This window comes from Balaenoptera physalus (genome assembly GCF_965194825.1).
Source record: "Balaenoptera physalus genome assembly, chromosome: 18".
NCBI classification, from domain to species: Eukaryota; Metazoa; Chordata; class Mammalia; order Artiodactyla; family Balaenopteridae; genus Balaenoptera; species Balaenoptera physalus.
In genome coordinates, this window is record NC_138899.1 from 63,943,584 (window position 1) to 63,967,490 (window position 23,907).

The 23,907-nt window shown below is 33.4% G+C and overlaps 1 long non-coding RNA gene across 1 annotated transcript in view; it reads right to left on the bottom strand.

Moving 5' to 3' along the window:
* Window positions 1-23,907, bottom strand: part of LOC309647301 — a 144,171-nt gene that overhangs the window by 59,157 nt on the left and 61,107 nt on the right. The window contains exons 4-5 of the long non-coding RNA XR_014255919.1: window positions 20,641-20,723; window positions 709-17,493 (exon numbers count right to left, since the gene is read on the bottom strand). This is a non-coding gene — a long non-coding RNA (uncharacterized lncRNA). The remainder of the gene's footprint in view (window positions 1-708; window positions 17,494-20,640; window positions 20,724-23,907) is intronic.

The following is a 23,907-nucleotide window of genomic DNA, read 5'->3' on the forward strand; positions in this document are numbered from 1 at the left end:
ATTATAAAAATGGGACTCAAAATCTTTCCTTCTCAAACTAGCTTCTCTTAACTCTCTCCTTTCAGTGATACTATCATTGTCTTCCAGTACAGAAAATGTGTAATTTTTGACACCCCCCCTTTTATCCAACTCATCATGATGTTCTACAATTTTTTCTTTTGAAATATCTTAAATTTATTCTCTTATCTCCATTCTCATTGCCACTATTCTGTTCAGGTTTTCTTCACTCCTAGATCACCACAGTAGTCACATGCCCAGTTTCTTTGCCAACAGACTTTCTTAGAATCCTTCTATATATAGTATAGCCACATTTAATTTCCAAAAATTCCATTATTTTGTAAGTTTTCATTATTTTGTTTCAAGAGGCCATAATACCTCCCTATTCCTTGCTATATCAAGACTAAAAGTCCTCTAATTGGTTATCTAGGCAAAGACCCAATAACTTAGTTCTAACCTGGTTATCTAAATTCATGTAACCTTTGTCTCAGGTCTTAAGGCAAAGGTCCCAAGTTACTTTTGGGGGAATACTGCATTCTATTTTGGCTGCATTCTATTTCTCACCCACAAACCAGAAAAGTCCACTACTTGACAATCCAGTGCATCTTATTTACAAGCATACAGGCCACAAATTACAAAATGAAGACATTTTTTTATTGAGTCAGCAGAGACAACTGTCTAATCCCCCTGCAATTCCCTGAAGTTACTTACAGTTTTGAACTGAGGAGACCATCTCATGTGGCATTTATCGCCCTTTACTAGAGTGAGCTGTTGTCTGGCACTTTGCTCTGTACGGACAATGTGTTTTCTGCTTCCGGTCTCAGTCCTTTCTCCACATGGTCTAGGTACCCGTGATATAGTCAGTTCTCACTTTTTTTTTTTTTTTTTTTTTGTGGGGGCAGTGGTGATGTCAAAATAAGTGCCTAGAAAACAGGTCATAAAGCAAATCAGTGTAGAGGGGAAAATGCTTCACCGTGGGAACCATTATTTAATTGCTGGTTGAATTCCTGACTTCTGGCTAAATGTTAAGTATAACAAATACGTCAACCTCCCTCAAAGCCAAACCCAACCCAACAGCAACATTAGACTTTTCAAAAAAATGTAATTTATATATATATAGGTTCTGGAAATCAGACATAAATGTCCTATAGATTTTATTTAAAAGCTCTTAAGGATACATAAAAATAAATCCTTATCACATTATAAATATGACTTAAATGTCCTAGCAGAAAACAAATGCTACATATTTGATCCACAATTTTCTTTGCCTTCTGAGATTTCTGAAAGCTTTTTCGTGTGACTTGGATACTGTCTTACAAAATTGTCCAAGAAAGTTTATAAGAAAACCCATTTCACTCAATAAGGTAGCTCTAGTAAGCGGAGGGATTCAGAAGCATACAATTAACTTTAGAGAGTCACTTTAAAGAATTGCAGCAGATGTTCAATACATTTATTTTTGTGATTATGGTAACGATGCTTCTTGAAAAAAATTTTTTTGAAAAGTATTTTTTAATGTAAGGACTTTTCATTCTACTACCATCTCCCATCTCCTCAGAGAGACAACAAATAAAAGCCAATAGGAAACAGTTAAATTATACTTTGTTGGAAAGTTTTAGATGATCAATCAGATCATTTATAACCCTCAAAATTTCATAGGCTTTCCAGCTATTCATACCCCCACCCACAGGTTTCTGGCTTTGATTAAGTTTTTTTTAAAAAAACTTTAAGGTAGCTAAGACTTGAATGTTAATAGGTAGCATAGAATGAGAGGAGCCCTGAGCCCTGGTAAGTGAAACAGTAAAAGGTGGAGAACTTCTAAATTACCAGGCAAGAGCTTGGGCATTTCTATATTTATCTGGCTGGTATTCAGTCTTTCCAGAACATATTAATTTATCACCAAATCACTACTGATTTTCAGCAATCAAGTGCCATTTATCAAGCACCCACTATGTTAGACTTGCAGAGTATACAATAAAAAATAAAATAGCCTCTGCCCATAAAGCAGGATGTGTTAATTGTTCTAGATCAGGAATAGGAGCACAAAAGAGAGAAAAGGTATTTCTGGGAGAGGAAGAAAAATGAACTGGGAAAATTACATGCAGGGGCTAGATAGCCTAAGAATATTTGGACAGCTGAAGATGAGGGAAAGGACATAACTTGAGCTAAGGTTTGTATGCAAATTAGAGGTTTGGAAAAGGAGTACAGTGTTTTTATTTGGCTTAACAACAGTACTGTGGTATTTGCGATCATTCCCATAGTGATAAGGTCAATCTCACCTGGGCAAAAAATATCCCTGAGAGTAGACTTTTGGCTATGCAACCCCTGCCTCTCAAGATTTCTCACTTGATTTGCTCAGTTAAAGGCTATAGACCCCCAGTGTTTCAGGTAAACTCGTCTAATTTAAGCCAAGATTCCTTCCAACATTTCTTACAAATCGTGATTTTTCTTCAAATCATCACACCTTGATTTTCGAAGGGCTGCAGGCAATCCGAATATACTCTCATTTTCTTCAATTAGAAATTAGGGCATTTTATGCAAAGGAAGGAAAACAATCTCAACCATGGTTACACTCATTTCCCTACCTACTCCCCAGTACCAATCTTGTTTTCAACCCAGTAACTCTACTTTACTCCTTCCTACTTGATCATGCTTTGGTTCATGTTTTCTGCACTTGTAAGTCTCCAATTCCTTCATTTCACTGAATTAATCCTATCTATTCTTTAAGTCCAGCTCATTTTCAACCTCCTCTAAGAAGTCTTCTCTGTTGTCCAAATCCACATTTCCTTTGAGCTTCTATTGCACTTCAGGTCAGCAAGACAGACTTTACACTCCACTCTTCTCTAGTTGTTTCCTGTAAGTTAGTATAATATTACCATCTAGGCCAGAAGTTCTTTGCCGACAGTGACCATCTTTTTTAGACTATAGTGAAGTACTGGGCATAGAATAGGTCTTTAATAATAAAAGATTATCTCACTTGAAAAATGCAAAAAGAAAACTTTCAAGGCATTTTAAGTATTATTATAATAACTATTCTTGATGAGATGAAATTATATTCACTCTTTTACAGAATATGACACCTCAAATTATCACCACCTCAGATTTTTCACACTATTCAAAAATAGATTTGCATATGAATAAAACTGTGCTACTCTACTTCGGTAGAGTATATAACATACATTTATGTACATAACCATGATCAAAACCAGTAGTCATTCTTGGGACTTCCCTGATGGTTCAGCGGTTGAGACTCTGTGTTTCCACGGCAGGCGGCACGGGTTTGACCACTGGTCGGGGAAATAAGATCCCCCATGCCACAGAGCCAAAAACAAAACAAAACAAAACAAAACACCAGTAGCCATTCTTGATAATTTAGTCCCTTCTGATACAATTTCTGGCAGTAGGAGAAATTTACAAGTACATGGCCTTGCTTACAACCAACAGATTATAACTGAAAGGTTTGTAATTTGAATCCTTTACAGTGTACACCTTTCAAGTGTGTTGTCAAATTATGAATACAACATAATTTTGTTCAGTTTGAAATAAAGTAAAATTTTGCTTAAAGGAAACTGGAATTCTTCAAATTGAATCCTTAGTTAACCTGAATTTGTCTCTTGCACTCTACTTCAAGAAAAAAGAAGTTAACTTTAAGAAAAATTATAATCAAACACCCTCTGGATGTTATGGCTTAAAACACATTAAACACTACTCTTGAAACTTCTATACTTATTATTACATAATACTTTATATGACTTGATCCTTACATAAAATTTAATAATATTCAGCATACTGTTTAAGAAAATATACTGAAATATTGTAATTTTTATTAATATTTTACAAAATATTCAAACAAGGTTTAAGATCATTGTAAACATCAGTTAACTAAATCATCTGGTACTCCATAGTGTCCCATTAATTCAACTAAATGCTTTCAATGAAATGCTTTCTTTATCTGATAAACATTAAAAGATTTCTTATTTTTCATTTACAGTGCCTCTCCTTCTTCAAGTTTCTATGGGGGTTGTTTTCCTTTTGTTGGCCATGTCTCATACAGTCAAGGTGACAATCTGACAAAAGGGTAGGAAAAAAAATCTAATTTTTTTTTTCTAGAATGGAAAACTTAAATATATAATATCCAAAATTCTAAGGTGATAACTAAGGTTTCCACATAAATCTACAAGATTATTTAACTTTTTTTCCTTTGCTTTAATGAGTAATATGTCAGTGTACAGAATTATTCATAAAATAAATACATTGGAGGCTGACTCTGTTCTAGGATTATAAAAATTTGGGACAAAACAGATCCAAGTTCAACCTCTTACTTAAAATTTACAGCTGAGGTTTGGAGAGAGCAATTTGCTTAAGGTCACACAAATTTAAGTCAAGCCAATTTTTAAGTATTTGAATAGGACCACATTTAACTTCTCTAGGATAGGAACAGTTTAAGCTTCTGTTTACATTGTCATTCCTCTGGCAAAGTAACCAAGCTACCTGAACACTTCTTTAGGATAATATTCACAAATTTTATTATACTGAATTATAACTTTTTATTCTGCTTCATTTCATGGTCTTCTAAACCAGTGGGAAAGCTTAAGCTTCTCCTACATGCTCAATTGTCATCTTAATAAAATGCATTTTGATGACATTGAAGATACTAGTATCAGAGGCAAATGCCTCTGAACAAAGTGACTTGTTGAATGAATGAATAGCTGTATACACATTACTGAATGAGATTCAAGTGATGGAAGTTGCATTGTCTTGAGGGACAAAATGATAGAAAATAACTTACAGATTCTCATGTCTAGAATCATCAAATTAATCTAATGGACATTTTCACTTCTAATTTATATTACTTGATTTTCTACAGTGTTCTTAATTCTTGTATGAATTCTTGAAGGAATCCTAATCCTAAGTTATTTCTTTAGAAATGCCTATTTTATTGCAATTTCTTTTCCCTAGGAGCCAGTAACAGAACCAAAAACATAGTCTAAAAAGGATTATTTAATCTAAAAAAATTATTTTGTTTCTATGAGAAGCTTCATCTTTTCAACTGTGGGAAATTAAATACAAAAATATTGAGTATTAAAAGTAAACACTTTGAAAACACAGAGAAGGTTGAAAAGTTATGACTATTTGTCGATAACAGAATTCTAAAAATTCTGACTTACTACCATGTTAAATAAATTAATTTATTAATTCATTCAATATTAATTTAAATGTTTATTGGATATCTACTTGTGTCAGTTTAATTTTAATGTTGTTCTTATATGTGTAAGGAAATTATGTTACTTGAAATACATCAGGTATCACAAATTATAAAATTACACATTCTACACATGAATGAATTAAAAGTATGAAAATTTAAACAGCACAATTTCATATAAAAAGATTATCATACTAAGACAGGAAATGAAACAAGATGAAAAGTAAACTTAGCCAAAAAAAGGAATTTCCAACAATTTTAGACTTCTCCGTGGCAAGCAATTAGGCAGGCCTGGATTGAAGATGAGGTTATAAGATGATTTCATCATTCTCATGCTTCCTTTCGTAGGTCTCTGGATAAATTCTACTGAGCAATTATCTATTTAAAGCTAACTAACTGTTGACACTGTGCCATGTGTTGTATTTAGAATCTTGATGCCAAAATCCTATACTAATGCAACAGTATCTTAGGCTTTTTCCTTATTTAAAAATGAGGGTAATGAGTATTACTGGCAGTGAGCAATTGATTTTCGAAAACATCTTAAAGATAAAAACAATTTTAGAGTAGCAGACATATCAGGTATATTATCAATGCATACATTTATTAATTATAAAACACCCAAATATTTTATTGACAGGTAGGCCATACCTAGTTTGGAAGGCATTAACTATGAAGAGCAACAGAGGCCACCATGTGAAATCGATCTGAGAGCAAGCAGAGTATTAAGGCTAGAGCTTCAGTTAATTTGGGAATATACTTGGGTCCTCCAAACACAAGTAAAGCCCGGAAGCCAGATGATTTCCCAATGCAGGACAAAGCATCTGAATGACATGGATTTAGGCAGGTAGGATTTAGAGGCTGGGTACTGTGGGTTCAGGAAGCTGGTAAAGTTCAGAGTCTGGGAGATAGCAAGAAAAGAACACAAATACAGTGCTAGGAAAAAAGGTCACACCCTATGACCTCAGTGTGAAAGATTAAAGTGAAAACTATTTCTTGATGAGGTAGAAACAGAGGCAGTCACAAATGGTTGTTCTGGTTGGATTCTTACATACAAGCTGGTATGAATTCATTGGCCTAAGCAAGGTTGACTTGGATTTTAAAGCTGTCTTAAGCAATCAACTGTAGGGTCAGTCAGATGAATGATGAAGTGGGAAAACAGCCATTAAATAATTTTAATACTTTTAAAAGCACTTAATATTTTTTAAAAACCTTGAATCTTGAGATGGTAGCAAAGCTAAATGGAATTCCTGACCTCCATAGTGTTCTTGTGACACTTCAGGAAGAACATCTGGGGAACAATTTCAATCTGCTAGAGACAGTTTTCCTAAGACTTACATAAAGTATATTGTCAGTTTCTTTTGTCTGTTACCTAGGAGATAAAACATACTCTGTGAAATTTTTTATTCCTTAACTAATGCATCATCTCAGTAAGAGATAAAGAGCCTTCACAAAGACTTATTTCACATATAAAACTTGCTATTACCTGGCAAGAACTATTTCATGTTTCTCATTTCTCTTTCCTTGTGATCCTTCAATGAAACTGTGATATTTGTGATCTGGAAATTTCACCTAATTGATCCTAGGAGGATTCCACTGAAAAGATCTATCTTCTGGCTATCTAACAAGTGAGTTGTTTTGAGTAGCCATACTAATATTGGTATCAATGTATTCCATGATAAGGAAGGGAAGTAACATAATACTGAGTGCTATGTGCGATCATGGGATCTATTTACTACATCAGTCACCAAATGAGCTGAGTTAAGATACAGTCTGGGCTTAAGCCTATTAAGCTTGCAGGTTAGTCATAGAGAAATAAGAAAAATAATCACAATATGATGTAACATAAGCAATAATGAAACTACTATAGGGATGATAGAACAGAAAAGGGAACTATTAATTTTCTGTGTATGTGAAGGGGGTGGGAGGAGGTTGCCCTTCTGAGGCAATACCCGAGAATATTTCTGAAGGCTCAGTAAGAACTTGCTATACTGCCTGCAATTGCTCTATAAGACAGAATGAAGTTAATGATTTTTAAGCCTGCCAGAAGTCCAATTCTTTAAATTAACATGAAATACAAATAAAATGGTATGTCTCATAGCTTAGGAATAGGTAACCTGCAAAATAAGTTTACAATTCAAATGTATAATTTGTCTGCAGCCTTTTAGTTACAAAAGGTTTATTTTCTCTTAGATTTTGATTAGCTTCCAAAGAGACATGTGAAGTGAGATAACAATGCTGTTTGATGCTTTGACACCTTAAAAACAGTACAACCAAGTATGACCTATAGATTGTGTAGACTTACTCTGGACAATTAGGTGGGGCAGTTTTCTCAGGGGAGGACAATGCTACTAAGGGCTGACTGAATTCATATAGCTGCATGTATATTCATGGACTACACATACATACAGAAGGACATGGACACATAAACACCCACGTCCAGTGTTACCAAAACACACTTCTCAGAGCATGCCTCCTTGCAGTGGGATAGTAGCACCATCATGGAATATTTGAGAAGATAATTTGTGCTTAGTATAGTACTCCCACATACAAACCTATTTTAAAGTCTTAACATTCTTTGGAAGGTATCACTATCATTTTGAGCATTTTAGGGCTTAATATTTAGTTTTCTCTCCCCTACCTTTTGTTAACTATAGGACAGAGGTTGTAGATATAATTATTAAGAGCATGAGCTCTGCAATGAAACTACCTGAGCTTGAATCCTGACTCCCCCACTTACTAGATATGTGACATCAGGCATGCTATTTCCCTGTGACTGTTTCCTTACCTTATAACATGGGAATAATGACGTACCTCCCCCATAAGGTGGTTATGAGAATTGAAAGGATTTTTAAATGTAAAAGTTTCTGGCAAAGGACAAACAATGTGTCAGCAGTTATTTCTGTCACTAATAGTGCCTAAAGCTTGAGTGGTTTCCATATGTACTTAAAAAAAATTCATCCACAACCCAAGGGGTGGTATTTAAATGTTTTGATTTGATTGATTTGGGTCACTTTCACTAAAATAAGCACTCAAAATAAATAATAAAAATTTACAGGCCTATTTCCCAGAGGGGCAAATAAACATTAACAAATGTGCCAGACATTTCTCCAAAGAAGACATACAGATGGTCACGAAGCACATGAAAAGATGCTCAACATCACTAATTATTAGAGAAATGCAAATCAAAACTACAATGAGGTATCACCTCACACCAGTTAGAATGGGCATCATCAGAAAATCTACAAACAACAGATGCTGGAGAGGGTGTGGAGAAAAGGGAACCCTCTTGCACTGTTGGTGGGAATGTAAATTGATACAGCCACTATGGAGAACAATATGGACGTTCCTTAAAAAACTAAAAGTAGAATTACCATATGACCCAGCAATCCCACTACTGGGCATATACCCAGAGAAAACCATAATTCAAAAAGACACATGCACCCCAATGTTCATTGCAGCACTATTTACAATAGCCAGGTCACGGAAGCAACCTAAATGCCCATCGACAGACGAATGGATAAAGAAGTTGTGGTACATATATACAATGGAATATTACTCAGCCATAAAAAGGAACGAAATTGAGTCATTTGTTGAGACGTGGATGGATCTAGAGACTGTCATACAGAGTGAAGTAAGTCAGAAAGAGAAAAACAAATATCGTATATTAATGCATGTATATGGAACCTAGAAAAATGGTACAGATGAACTGCGTTGCAGGGCAGAAGTTGAGACACAGATGTAGAGAACAAACGTATGGACACCAAGGGGGGAAAACTGTGGTGGGGTGGGGATGGTGGTGTGCTGAATTGGGCGATTGGGATTGACATGTATACAGTGATGTGTATAAAATTGATGACGGATTAAAAAACAACAACAACAAAAAAAAAACAACAAAAAAACCCCCCAAAAGTGCCAGGGCTGATGTTCCTTACTGTATTAACAATTCTCTCCTATCAAGAATCTCTATATAAAATCGAAAGAGAACCAGAGTAGTCTGAAAAGTACTTGAACTGTAAAAACTAAGAAGCCTGCATTAAAAGATGTCATAAAAACTATCTTCTCAGCCAAGGCGTAACACTTCTTAATCAAGTCTCAACTATGATTTAGGCTCAAAAGACTGGCAAAGAATATACAGAATGATTATTTCCTGTATATGTGATGACAGAATCAACTAGACCCAGTGCCAATTTCAGAGTGAGATTGATCTTCCTAGGAACACTCCACTTAATAAATAACTGAGCACCTACTATGTGTCTAGTAAGGTAAGAAAAACTCCAATTGAAGCTGAATCCCCCTATATTTAACTACAGAAAGAGAATTCCAAAAGTGGCAAGTCCAAGCTATGGCGCAGCAGTCTTCTGAAAAATCCAAGCACCCTGGAATATAAATATCAGAGAATGTCACATTGACACTATGATTCAACTCTCTTCAAATCAAAACGGTATTATTAAGAATTTCTCTGGCATTGGTTCCTTCCTGTTAGTTTATCCAAATTCTTCAACTTTATTCTCCTTTGAAGTCTTAAGAGGAAAATGAAAACTTAATGATCCAGTTCTATACTGGATTTACCCAACAGCCTTGATAAAGTAATCTTTCTTGAAAACAAATGCCAACTTATAAGTTTTTAGTATTCAAAAATTATGTTCCAGTTTCATAACTCATTAACATTTATTTTCATTATTTCAGTTTTCAGACAAGTGACACATACTTCTTGAAACCGTGATCTTGAACTTCTTAAGGGAGTACCTTCCTTAGATACTGTCAGTTCTGTTAAAATAACAGTTTTCAGTAAAAGCTGTGCTAAAACAAAAAATCTAGAAATATCCCTGTAGCTTCCTTTAGTCAAAAATTGTTAGCACAAGTGCCCTCATTTTAAAGGCAAGAATTTGTCCAAGCTGATGTATTGATTTTACTCGTCTCAAATGATGTCTTTAAATCTTATTCCCTCCCCCACCCCCATTTCATCGCTCTGAGGTCCTTGGTAAAGCAGTCCATTTCCATCATGCACACACACATCCATAGTTGGTAGAAATCCCTTGCTTAAGAGTTTATATTTGCATCCCTGAAACTCAATCTCCCCAGTTTTGCCCTTCTATATTTTGCAATACAGAATAAAAGTCTCAATATTGTTCTTTTTCAAGCAAGCTTCTTAATACCTCCACCCACCCCTGAGAACATTTGACATCTCATATTTTTTCAGTTCTCTCTCTGAATGCCCTCTAAAACTGGTTCACATCCATAGTCTGCATGTGTCCTGACATGAACCATACAAACCAAGACTTTCAATCAACAATGATTTGGGAGAACACGTGTTTATTAGCATATAGCAATAGTTTAGCCTAAATAAATGAAGAATTTTCATGCTAGTTTTGAAATCTGTTGAACCTTTACCTAAATTCCAAACTAAATTATCCAATTTGGCTACCCAAAAAACCATCCACAATTCTTTTTTAAAAAAGGAATTTAGTTTAATGAATATAGAAGTATTGTAAACTCATCACAAATTTTTTCCTGAACAATATAACTATAAGGAACTTTTTAGAAAGAATAAGTCATCAATTTTTAAAGATCCAAATTCCTTGGGTTTTAGGGGTAAATACATCTAAAGAGTTATATTCATAAAACTGGTCTGATAGCTTAACTATTATGGACCTGAGGCTTTACTTTTGGGTCCTTTCCCTATTTTTTCAAAGGATGCAATGCCCACTAAAATGGTGACAAAAGTGGCATAACAGAGGGTCTAACTTGACATCTGTCCCATAGGTGAGTTCTGGCGACAAACACCCCTGAGGCAGATTTTTAGACTCCCAAATGTTTCTTTATTTGATTAGCCAAGTTGTCAGATTCTAAACCTGCCTGTCTAAAACTGTTAAAGAGTTTTAGTTAAATTATAAAATATTGAAATGTGAGAAAAATAGGTTGAGGCACACTATTTTTACATTCTAAATGGGTCACTGTAACAGACAGGTCATACACTATGAATTTATATTATGTGTCGTGTTTACATTTTGATAACCATAGCCATGTGTTTGAACTGAAATGTCCATAATTAGTAAATGTTTTTTGAATATCAAATGTGAATTCCAGTTTTAGAACACCAGCTCAGCTTTTTGATAAATTTGATGTGAGTATTGGGGTACAAAAGAAGCACATAATTTCTCTAATGGTCTTAGATTTCCTTCAGCAAATCTTGAGCAATACATTTTCAGTAATTATTTTTCTTTCTCTTCCAATGAAAACCCTTCAATGACCTCCCTTGCTTCAGAATGGCTCTCAAACTATGCAAAGGTACCCTTGGGGATGACATGCAGGTGTGAAAGAGGAAGCCAGAGGGTCAACAACATACATCTTCTCATGTACTCAAATTTACTAAAATATCTTGAGAAAAAGAAATTTTAAAATGTACGCATTTTTACAGTAAAACATTATGGAACAAATGATAAAATTAGTGGTATTTTTTGGGTACACAGTTGACCCCTGAACAACAAGGGGGTTAGGGGAACTGACCCACCTTGCAGCTGAAAATCCACGTGTAACTTTAGAGTTTGCCCTCTGTACTCACGGTTCCTCATCCTCAGATGGTGTAGTATTGTAGTATGCACTTATTGAAAAAAATAAGTGGACTCTCACAGTTCAAACCCATGTCGTTTGGGGATCAACTGTACTTTAGATAAATGTAAAGAAAAACTTTCTGAGCCAGGAGCATATCTCATATCTCTCTTCCAGAGGGTGATGTTCTTTCCAGTTTCTGGCATAGTCATGAATTAAGAAATAAATTTGCTAATCCATCTATACAACTAGAAGGAAACAATATACTGCTAATAATAGTTGCCACTGGATGGTAAAAATGTAATTTTTAAATAGAATTTTTTGCCTTTTTCGAGGTTTCTATGCCTATACATTATTTTTATGCTGGGAGAAATTAAAACAAACTTCATTTTAAACAAAAATCCTTTTAAGATCTGAAAGTCAGTTTCACTGTGTTATTAAATATCTGTAACTATAAAATAAACCAGATTTGTTTTTCTTTACAGCTTATTAATATAGTTTCAAAATTTTGTTTCAAAATTAAAATAGATACCTACTCCTTTTCTTATACTTACCTTTTGAGGTTTTGGGGGCTGGAAGACCGGGGAAAAGACAGCAAAACCTCTCAACAGAGAATTCAAGAAGTGATTCTTGACTTCCTTTTCACCATTCCTTTGAGAACACAGAGTAGATTGCTCCCCTGAAGCTGATTTTAAAGATATCTGATTTTTGAAATTACCTGTTCAGTCCTTCCCATGGTAGTTAATTCTTCATTATCACTTCTAAATTTCCTGAACCCATTGGAACTTAGGGTTTCCATTTACAGATTTCTAAAGGAGGTGATAAAGTGGTGGTAAGGCTGCTGCAAGTAACTGTTTTTATTTTTCAAGGAGCTCTCTTCTTTTCAAAAAAACAAACTCCCCCCCTCACTCACAAAAATCATACATGCTTATTTATCATCAAGAATTAGTAAGATTTATCTCATATCCATAGTGAACCAGTAATAGCATTTTAGCATATGTATTCTTTTAATGAGTCTGTTCACACTATTTGGTAACCTTTTTTCACTTAACCATGAAGTTTCTAGCTCATTAAAATACTGATTACATTATTTTAAACAGCTGCACAGTATTCCGCTCAGCATATTATTTAATCAGTTTATTATTGGACACTTTAAAAACTTTCAATCTTTTAATATTATAAACACTATAATAAACACATGGATTACTTCTTAAATGAGTATATTTATTAATCGCTTTTACAGTATTAGAAAATTGAAATAGAGAATCCAGTATTCTTTTAAAAAAATTTTTTTTTCTCAATCATTCAGCTCTATATTGAATGCCTTTTTATGTGCTGTGATGCTCTAGGTCACTCAACTTTGGCCAGATACAGATCAACTATAAAGCTTTAAAATCATGATGCCTGGGTCCTACTCACAAAGAATTCTTTTAATTCTTTAATTCTTTTAACGTGCTAAAATCCTAGAAATATATTATGACTGGTCCACACTCTACTGTATGTGATATATATTTTAATACAACCGAGGAAAAAATCAACTATATCACTTGTCAGCATAAAATTAATATTTGAACTTTGGGACCTAATATTTAGGCTGCTGTTTTGAAGTTCTGGATGTCTTAGTCCACTTGCTTTTTGTTGTTTCTTAAATTTAAATTTTTTCTTCACATTGCCAATACATTTATAAAAGGTTAATACACATGAATAAATGAGATACAATTAATGATTAATGATAATGAATGTACTTCTCTGTTAAGTGAGAGAAAAAGGTTAAGAGCTACAGGTATGAGCCGTTCGTAACATGGGAAGGAGGGATAATGCCAGACTGTTAAAGTCAGGAAACACTCAGCACACACAAGAGGTTTGACCTGCTTTTTAAAAATGTACAGGAATTAGTCGGGGGAGAACTGGGGTGGTGAAATGGCATAAATAAGGGCACAGAGATAGATAAACAGACGGAGCAGGACTAGTTTGCTTGAAGAAAAATGGAAAAACTTAAGGCTGGGGCAAGATCATGAGGTCTAAGTTAAGAAGTCTGAATTTTACCTTATTAGCAAAAGCATGATGAAACAATTACAGGCAAAGAACTCTTCAGCTAAAATGCTAACAGAATAGGAATAAGTGAGAAAAATGGCAGCAATTCCTAGAATGGAGGAGTTGAAGACAACTGTGGTTCGTTTGAGTAAATGACAAATGTGAACAAGTTCAGAGTGTCTCTTGGAGCTATTAGCTTTGACTAGCTAAACTGAGCAAGTAAAAAACAATTTCAGACCAATCAAAGCACAATTAATAAAAACCTGATCATCACACATACACCTATTAACCATTTAAACATTTTGTTTATGTTCTAAATGGTCTCAGTTCTAACCTTGAGTGAGATCCAAAAAAATATTCTGTTCTATCTACAGAGGTCAAATAGGCTGATGCACATACAACTGTCAAGTTTCTCTTAAGGTAAGGAAAATTAAATCTGTACATTAAGCTAAGAACTTAAACAGCCCTAAGATATGGCTCCTATAAACTTTTTGAGCTATGATTCTCCCTCTTGTATATTTGATCATAGCCATCCAGACCTTTTTGCTGCTCTTTTTGGTACACACCAAAAATGTTTTAGCCTCAAGGTCTCTGTAGTTGTTATTTCACCTGCTTGAAAGGCTCTTCTCCCAGAAACCTAATGGTTTGCTCCCTGTTTTTTAGATCTTTGTTCAAATGTCATGTCTGTGAGGCATTTTTGGACCACACTATTTAAAAACACATCTGCCTGCCTTCCAAACACGTTTAACCCATCCCTCCCACTTCCCTTGCTTTATTTTTCTTCATAGAACTTATCACCATCTGACATACCACATATTAGTACCTATCAGTTTGTCTATTCTATTACCCATGCCTCACTCCCAAAATTGTAAGCTCATGAGGGCTGGAATTTATCTGTTTTGTTCAGTGCTGATCCTCAGTGCCAATACAGTAGAATAAATAAATTTGTAGTCCTCTATATATAAATGCTTCAAATCTATTTTTAATGCTCCTTGTTAAACATAAGCCAGAAAAGACATTTATGGAAAAACAAATTAACATAAAAATCTGCATAGACTATGTTAAAATGTACAAATTCTCTTAAGAAATGATGTACTTAAACTTTCTTTACTTCTAACTATGGGACGACATTCTACTTCGTTGCTTCATGCTAAAGTGGTATTTTTAACTGATCACATGAAAACTTAAAAAAAATTATCCTATAGTTACTATCGTATGCATTAAAGTCCAAACAGAAAAAAAGTTTTAGTGGTTCTATTAGAATTTATATCCCTGAAAAATGTTACTTTCATAAATACAAGCATTCCCAAAGATTATAAAATAATGAGATGTGGAAATAAGCAGACTCTGGAGTGATTTTAAAGTTTCTACTACTTCCTAAAGATATTAATCCATGCTAAGTGCTTAAATTATAAAATGAAGATATACAGAATAACTTTAATAACAAGTTAATCAAATTGAGGACATTTAGTGTAAAGGTGGCTTAAAAATTTTTTTCTCAGCATAATTTCTCAAACAAAATCTAACCCTATAGCATAAGATAAATATAAACAATAACAAGATTCTCCAGGAAGTTTACATTTTTTCAAAACACAAAAGTTCAATCACAAGAATATGATAAGTATCAGATTACTCAAAGTTCCACAGAATTAAGGGGGACCTGTACTCATACATATGCTAATCTAAATGTATTATTCATGAAGTTTTTGCATGAATCCCATGGATTAAAAATCAAGAAATAGACCCAGAGAAATTATAAATGTTGAATTTAATTTCAGTATAATAAAAACAAAAACCCAGCAACTAACTTGTTACCTTGCACAGTAATTTTAACATAAAAAGTTTAAACTTATTTTGTCAACATTTTCTTCATTGCAAATAGCCTAAAAAAAAAAAATCAGAAATCTGTGAGATTTATTTTATAAATAAACAAGGTAAGAACATAAACTCTTAAATTCTGCTGGAGAAATTAATTCTCCATTAAAGGGGCTCAAGCTATTAGTAATAAAACAGGAATTTTAAGAAATCCCTTGATAAGAGGTAAGAAAATAAAAAATTTTAGCTGTAAATGTACTGATGATGGTCTCTTATTCCTTCTCCCAGACATGTAAGTATTGGGTTGGCCAAAAAATTCCTTTGGGTTTTAAGTAAAAATAAAAGACACATTTTTCATTTTCACCAAGAACTTTATTGAACAACGTATTTGCCCTTTTGTTCTACTACCTTCTGCCATTTTTCAGGCAACTTCATAATTCCTTCTTCCCAAAATTTTTTCTTTTTGAGCAAAGAACTATTCCAGGTGCCTTTTATAGTCTTGCAGGGAATTGAAATTTTTTCCATTAACAGAATTTTGTAAAGACCGAAATAAATGGAAATCCGAAGGTGCAATGTCTGGTGAATATGGTGGATGAATCAGAACTTCCTAGCCAAGCTGTAACAGTTTTTGCCTAGTCATCAAAGAAACATGCAGTCTTGCGGTATCCTGATGGAAGATTATGCGTTTTCTTTCTTTTTGCTTTTTAAATTTATTCATTTATTTTTGGCTGCGTTGCGTGGCATGTGGGATCTTAGTTCCCTGACCAGGGATCAGACCTGCACCCCCTGCAGTGGAAGCACAGAGTCTTAACCACTGGACAGCCAGGGAAGTCCCAGATTATGTGTTTTCTGTTGACTAATTCTGGATGCTTTTCATCGAGTGCTGATTTCAGTAGGTCTAATTGGGAGCAGTACTTCTTGCAATTAATTGTTTGGTTTTCTGGAAGGAGCTCATAAGAGGGGACTCCCTTCCAATCCCACCAAATACACAACGTCACCTTCTTTGGATGAAGACCGGACTTTGGTGTGGTTGGTGGTGGTTCATTTCACTTGCCCCACGATCTCTTCTGTTCCACATTATTGTATAGTATCCACTTTTCATTGCCCGTCACAATTTGTTTTAAAAACGGAATGTTTTCGTTACGTTTAAGTAGAGAATCACACGCGGAAATATGCAGGAAGGTTTTTTTCACTTAACTTATGTGGAAGCCAAACATCAAAGCGATTAACATAACCAAGCTGCTGCAAATGATTTTCAGAGCTTGATTTGGATATTTTGAGTATGTCGGCTATCTCCCACGTGGTATAACGTTGGTTGTTCTCAATTAATGTCTCGATTTGATCCCTATCAACTTCAACTGGTCTACCCGACCGTGGAGCATCGTCCAGCAAGACATCTCCAGCACAAAACTTCACAAACCATTTTTGACACGTTTGATCAGTCACAGCACCTTCTCCACACAATGCACGAATCTTTTTTTGCGTTTCAGTTGTGTTTTTACCTTTCTTGAAATAATAAAGCATAATATGCCGAAAATGTTGCTTTTTTCTTCCATCTTCAATACTAAAATAGCTATACAAAAATTCACCAATTGTGATTTTTTTTGATAAGTTTTTTTTAATCGGCACTCTGATATGACAGCTGTCACAATACAACCTAACAAAACTGTTTTGAATGAAGTTAAAGACAACTAAGCACTCACTACTAGAGCCATCTTATGGGAAAAAACCGAACGAACTTTTTGGCCAACCCTATTAATAATAGGTCTAAATACTTACTAGAGCCAAATCTATCTCAAAAGTTTAGGACATTAATTTTTCTCCTCTTTGCTAATACTCAATGGGAAACAACACTTAGAATACAACTTTTTCCATGAATAAGGGATAGTAATATCCACCTGCAAAAGGAAAAAAAAATTGATTTAGAATGTCAACTTCTAAATAAATAAATACATTAACTTAGAAATCATAGTTTATTAAAGTATAATCTTGCTAATCCAGTTATGGCTAACCTGAACATATATCAGTAATGATACTTGGTGGCTTAAAAACACCTCTAATTCTATAACAATTAAAAGGTTACATAATTGATTGAAGAAAATCTTTACTGTTAAATATGGCATTTAGTCTATGATCAAATTGTCAATTCTACTTTCACATACATGTGATCTTAAGAGATCTGAATTTGAATATAGTATGCAAGCTGAATTGTTCAACTATTAAGATATCCCTCTGACTACCTCCTGAATACTTGCCTGTTAGTCCTCTGAGTTAGCTCCAAACTCAATCCATACTCCAAGTAACAGATTTAAGATGCTCAATATTGGAATTATTTGGCATCAACTTAAACCTGAATGAAAAAGATTAGGATTTTTTTCCAAAGAAGGTGGAAAAAATGAAAGCTTAATATACACCCATATATAGTTATTTCTTCTTTGCAAAAAAATAAATGGCCACATTAAGACTAACATGAAAGGGTATAACTTTTATTTTACTATTTTCTCTTTGTGTTTCAAAATTACACAAAGATGGAAATATATTAACTCTTACAAATAAAACTTTAAGTCCTGTTGAGTTACCTAAATGAGTGTTTCATTAGGTACTGACAGGCTATTTCACCTTCTCTAATAAGAGACTGGAAAGAAGTTGCATACTGTTATAATGAATTTCAATGCAACAGTTTTTCTATACTTCCTTACTCTCCCAATATTTCAATTTTTCTTTAATCCATTCTCAGGATTGAATTAAATAAAGTTTTAATTTAGCCCCAAATGATCCTTTTTCACATCTTGAGCACCTAGATATAAAGATTTATTTAGTAAATATAAAATGCATTTAGAAGGCAAATTAGACTAAATGTAATTTTCTAAAATCTGACTTCAAATACATTAAGGAAAACAAAAGAAAAAATAGAAATCTAATTCCTGGGTTGTTCCGGAAAATACTGGACAAACTTTGTAATTCATTCAATAAATATTTCTAAGTATCTATGTATTAGTTCCTGAAATATTCTTAGTGGAACCAAAAATTACCATATATTTGTTACGGTCTTTCATGAAATGGCTGAGATAAAAAATAAAGGGAACAGGCTAAAAGCTTGATGAATGACTTTTAAAAGCCCCAAGGCAATTATTTCCATGTAAAAGCTGGCATTTGATTCTCGCCAATATGGTATACTACTTCTTTATTTTGGGAAAAAATTTTTGCTGGAAAAAAGTGAGATTGTTCTTAAAAATGAGAGCTTTGTCTTACATATTTTCTTTATCTTGAAATAAGAATTTAAACAGAAGATGCTCAAATACAACTCCTTAAGTTACATCTGAAATACTTTTAGGGTTTCCAACATAGACAATTATAATTGAAATGATTTGTTAAGAACTGCTTGTATTTTATAGATTTCCTGCTTGGTTACAACTGAAAGGAGTGAGATATTCCTTGTAGGAAATAAGACCAGGAGTATAGTACACTACACAACCACACTCTTATCCTAAACATCAATTTTTAGTTTAATGACTTAATTAAACACCAACAAATAAGGAATAGAAGGTAAAGAAAGCATTTTCCTTCAAACTTCAATTAAATTAAAAAATATTGACTGTTTGCATCTATAAAATTAGTGACTATCATAATAATTTTTGTTCTTATGCTAAAGTTAAATATTAGATATAAAAGAAAGCAAACAAGGCCTTCATATTTTCGACTTTACTTTCTAACAAAAATCCGTGGCTAAGGATTAAAAAAAATTTTTTTAATAAAAACAAGAAAAAAACCAATATGATAGTACAAAGTCAGAAGACGTAGGGTTAAAGATCTTAATCTGCATGTGTAGCAGATTACTTAATTTGAGTTTCTGTTTCCTGAACTAACCAACAAATATACTGGTCATTTATAAGGTCTTTCCTACCTTTAAAGTTATGATTAAGTGCATTTTTGAGACACAGGATTTCAGGAATTTAATTCACATGTTTTGATACTTCCCCCTTTCCCTTATAAGAGAATACTTAGAAATATTACTAAAAATTGTTCTCTAAGTCGTGTTCAAAATGTGTATTTTATAATGTACATTTATCTGTGAGATAAGCAAATGTCTTAATGTAATTTCATTTTATTAGAGAAATAAAGGGAAAACTAATATTTCCATTCTACCTGAAGTAAAAATTTAATATTTAGACTGAATACAAATATGCATTAAAATAAATTTATTTGATGCTGTATGAGCTCTTTCAATAAACTTGATGCATTCAACACTATTAAATTGCAATTATACTATTTTAATAAAAACATCTAAAAGTTAGTACTAACTTATTTTTATTGAATCATACTAAAAATAACAAGATTATCAGTAATACTGAAAATTAATTATCAATAAAGCTGAAAATACATTGGTAATATTAATGTACATTAAAATATGACTGTAGAGTATGGCCAACCTTACTTCAGCAGCACAGTTAATACTGGAGATAATTTTAGAATTTTAACGCCAATATTTACGTGCTGCTAAGGCACTGCTGACACTGCTATCATAAGAGCTATGAATAAAAAGAAATATATTTTCTTCAGAAGATCAGATCCTTGTATTTTTGAGGCAGCACAATATGGCCTGCACCTTTTCAAAATCCACAAACCATTATGTGCTGCTACTTTACTCCAAGGTTTTGTTTTTTTAAACACACATTAGCACCTAAAGATACAAAAAAAATTTTCTTTTAGAAAAAGAGAGGGTAAATACATTAAAAAACCCATGTTTAAAGATTCTAACATTAACATAGTATGCATAATTAGTTATTTCTTGGAAGCTTTTGAGTAACATAATAAAACTTATTCCTACATTGAAAATTTAAGGAAAGCCTATTATGTGCGAAGCACCTTGCTATAGGTTAGGAACACAAAGTTGTATAATATGAGAAAAATAAAAGCATTTTTTTCTGTGTCAACTTAATAAGCAAGTAGTTAAATATTTAATCAAACTTTCGAATGTATTAAATATATGAAGTTATTTTTTCCCTTTATAAACAAAAAGTGAATTCATAAAATTTGGTCTTTACCTTGGTAAAAGCATAATTTACAAACAGCATTTAATTCCTTGCAGTACACCAATTCAAATGACATCTTCATCAAGTAGGTAAGACTTCATGTCAAGGGAAAAATAAGAAATGACATACAAGAGCTAAGTTTCAATAAACTTAAGCTAGCAAAATGCAAATATACTTATAAAGGAAAAAAATTAGAAGTCGTGAAATATTTTAATACTAAATACAAGTAAAAATATACAGAAGGCCTAAAACAAACCAATTTTCTCTTAATTTGTTTAAAAAAAATCCAAATATTATTTTACCCTCAACATTTATCTATTAGAATAGTTATTCTGTTAGACTTGGATATCACTTTATATAGGAAGTAATTCTAAAATATGAACCTTGGAAAAATGAGTTAATTTTGTACCCAGAGATGAGAAATAAAACAGCAACCCTGTGGCTCTTGATCTTCCTAGTCTCTTCCTGTCCCCATTCTTCACCAGGTAAGGAAGTTTACTCCTAAACAGTTTCCACATACTCAGATGTTGGAATGAAATTTCTTCTCTCTCTAGAAGATACCAGAAAACTACCACCACTGTAGCTCAAGCTTTGACGACCTCTTTTATTGCAGTTTTCTTACCACTAAAATGGCTATGCTAAAGCTACACTACTTCTATTACAGAATAAGGGGATGTGCACTGAAATTTGTCCCTCCCTTCTAATATCTAATTGTTTATACAAAGCATAACTGTCCTATATTCCACATTAATTTTTTGTGAATATTTTCCCATTAAAAGTATATGTAGCTAATCTTCTCTTTTCTTTTTCTTTTTGGCCCACCGCTAGGCTTGTGGGATCTTAGTTCCCCGACTAGGGGTTGAACCCGGCCCTTCGGCAGTGAGAGCGTGGAGTCCTAACCACTGAACTGCCAGGGAATTCCCATGTAGCTAATTTTCTATTTGAGCAACCAGTTTCACATCTTACTCTATTATTGTCTCAAGTTTCAGCACAGTTTTTAACATATAACCAAAATAAATGTTTGTAATGACTTGAGAAACACATATCTGTATTTATCAATTATATTAAGGAACTGTCCTTTTAGGCTACCCTCCCTGCTTGAACCCACTTTCCAGACAAAAATGTGAACAGATTTTCAAATATACATAATTTATATATGTATATTTTTCATTTAAAAATATTTTATTGAACATCTACTATGTTCCAGGTACCATCCCAGTTGTTATGTGAGTCGGTATACTGGTGTACCGAATAGACATAATCCCTTCTCAAGAAAGAATCTAAAATCATTTAAATTATAAGACACAAAAACATAAAGCAAATAATTGTTCAAGACTGCATATTTTTCTTTGCCCATGCAGACATATACATTAAATGATTATTCCAAAATCAAATGGGTTATTTCAATTCCTATCCTTTTTTTGCAAAATCTGTATGTATCTCTCTCTATACATATTCGGCAGTGAAAGTGCAGAGTCCTAACCACTGGACTGCCAGGGAGTTCCCCTAAATCTATATATTTTAAACTAAGCCAAGTGTGCCAAACTTGAAAGAAATAAGTGTGAATACTGCAAAATGCAAATAGTTTTATAAATCTTTTAAAAACCTTCACAGTGAATGTCTTCACTTATTGTTTTATTTTAAAAAATTGTGGTTAAATATACGTAATATAAATTCTACCATTTTGAAGTGCATAGTTCTGTGGTATTAAGTCCATTTACTTTGTTGTACAACCATCGCCACCATCCATCTCCAGAACCTTTTCATCTATATCAACTGAAACTGCACCCACTAAATACTAACTGCCCACTCCCCCAATCACCTCAGCCCCTGGAAATCACAATTCTACTTTTGAATTTGCCTATTCTAGGTACTTCATGTAAATGGAATCATACAGTATTTGTCCTTTTGTGTCTGACTTTTTTTACTTAGCCTAACTTTTTCGAGGTTCATCCATGTTGTTGCATATATCAGACTTTCCTTCTTATGGCTGGGTAGTCATTCAATTGTGTATATTACTACATTTGTCCACTAATCTATAGACATTTGTTTTGTTTGATCTTTTGGCTATTATGATAAATGCTGCTATGAACATTTTTTATAACTATCTATTGAGTCCTGATTTCAATTCTTTTGGGTATATACCCCATTAGGTATCACTGGATCATACAGTAATTCTAATTTTTTGAGGACCTGCCATACTGTTTTCCAGTGGTTGTACAATTTTACACCTCCATCAGCAGTGTACAAAAATTCCAATTTTTCTACATCCTTGTCAAGACATATCTTTTTTTTGATAATGGCCATCTTAATGTGAGTGAAGTATTATCTCGTTGTGGTTTTGATTTTCATTTTCCTAATGATTAGTGACGTTGAGCATCTTTTCTTGTATTTATTAGCCATGCGTATATCTTCTCTGGAGAAATGTCTATTCAAATCTTTTGGTCACTTTTTAACTGAGCTTTTTTTGTTGTTGTTATAGGAGTTCTTGATATATTCTGGATATTAATCCCTTATCGGATACATGACTTGCAAATATTTTCTATTTTGTAGGTTGTTTTTTCATTCTATTGATAGCGTCCTTTGATGCACAGAAGTTTTAAATTTTGATAAAGTCCAATTTATCTTTTGCATAGGCCTGTGCTTTTGGTGTCATATCCAAGAAATCATTGCCAAGTCCAATGTCATGAAGCTTTCCCCCTATGTTTTCTTCAAAGAGTTTTATTGTTTTAGTTCTAACATTTAGGTCTTTGATCCATTTTAAGTTAATTTTTGTATATGGTGTGAGTTAAGTGTCCAACTTTTCTTCTGGATATCCAGTTTTGCCAAGACCATTTGTTGAAAAGACTGCCCTTTTCGCATTTAATTGTCTTGGCACATTTGTTGAAAATCATTTGAACATATATATGCAAGGGGCCTGGGGCACCTAATTTATTCCAATTGGTCTATATGTCTGTCTTTATGGCAGTACCATACTGTTTGATTACTACAGCTTTATATTAAGTTTTGAAATCAGGAATTGTGAGAGCTTCAACACTGTTCTTCTTCAAGATTGTTTTGGCTATCTGGTGTCCCTTGAGATTCCATATGAATTTTAGGATGTATTTTTCTCTTTCTGCAAAGAATGTCATTGAGATTTTGATACAGATGGCACTGAATCTGTAGACCACTTTGGGTAGTATTTCATCTTAATACTCCCAATATATGAACATGGGATGTCTTTCCATTTACTTGTGTCTTCTTTATTTCTTTTAGCAACGTTATATAGTTGGCAGTATA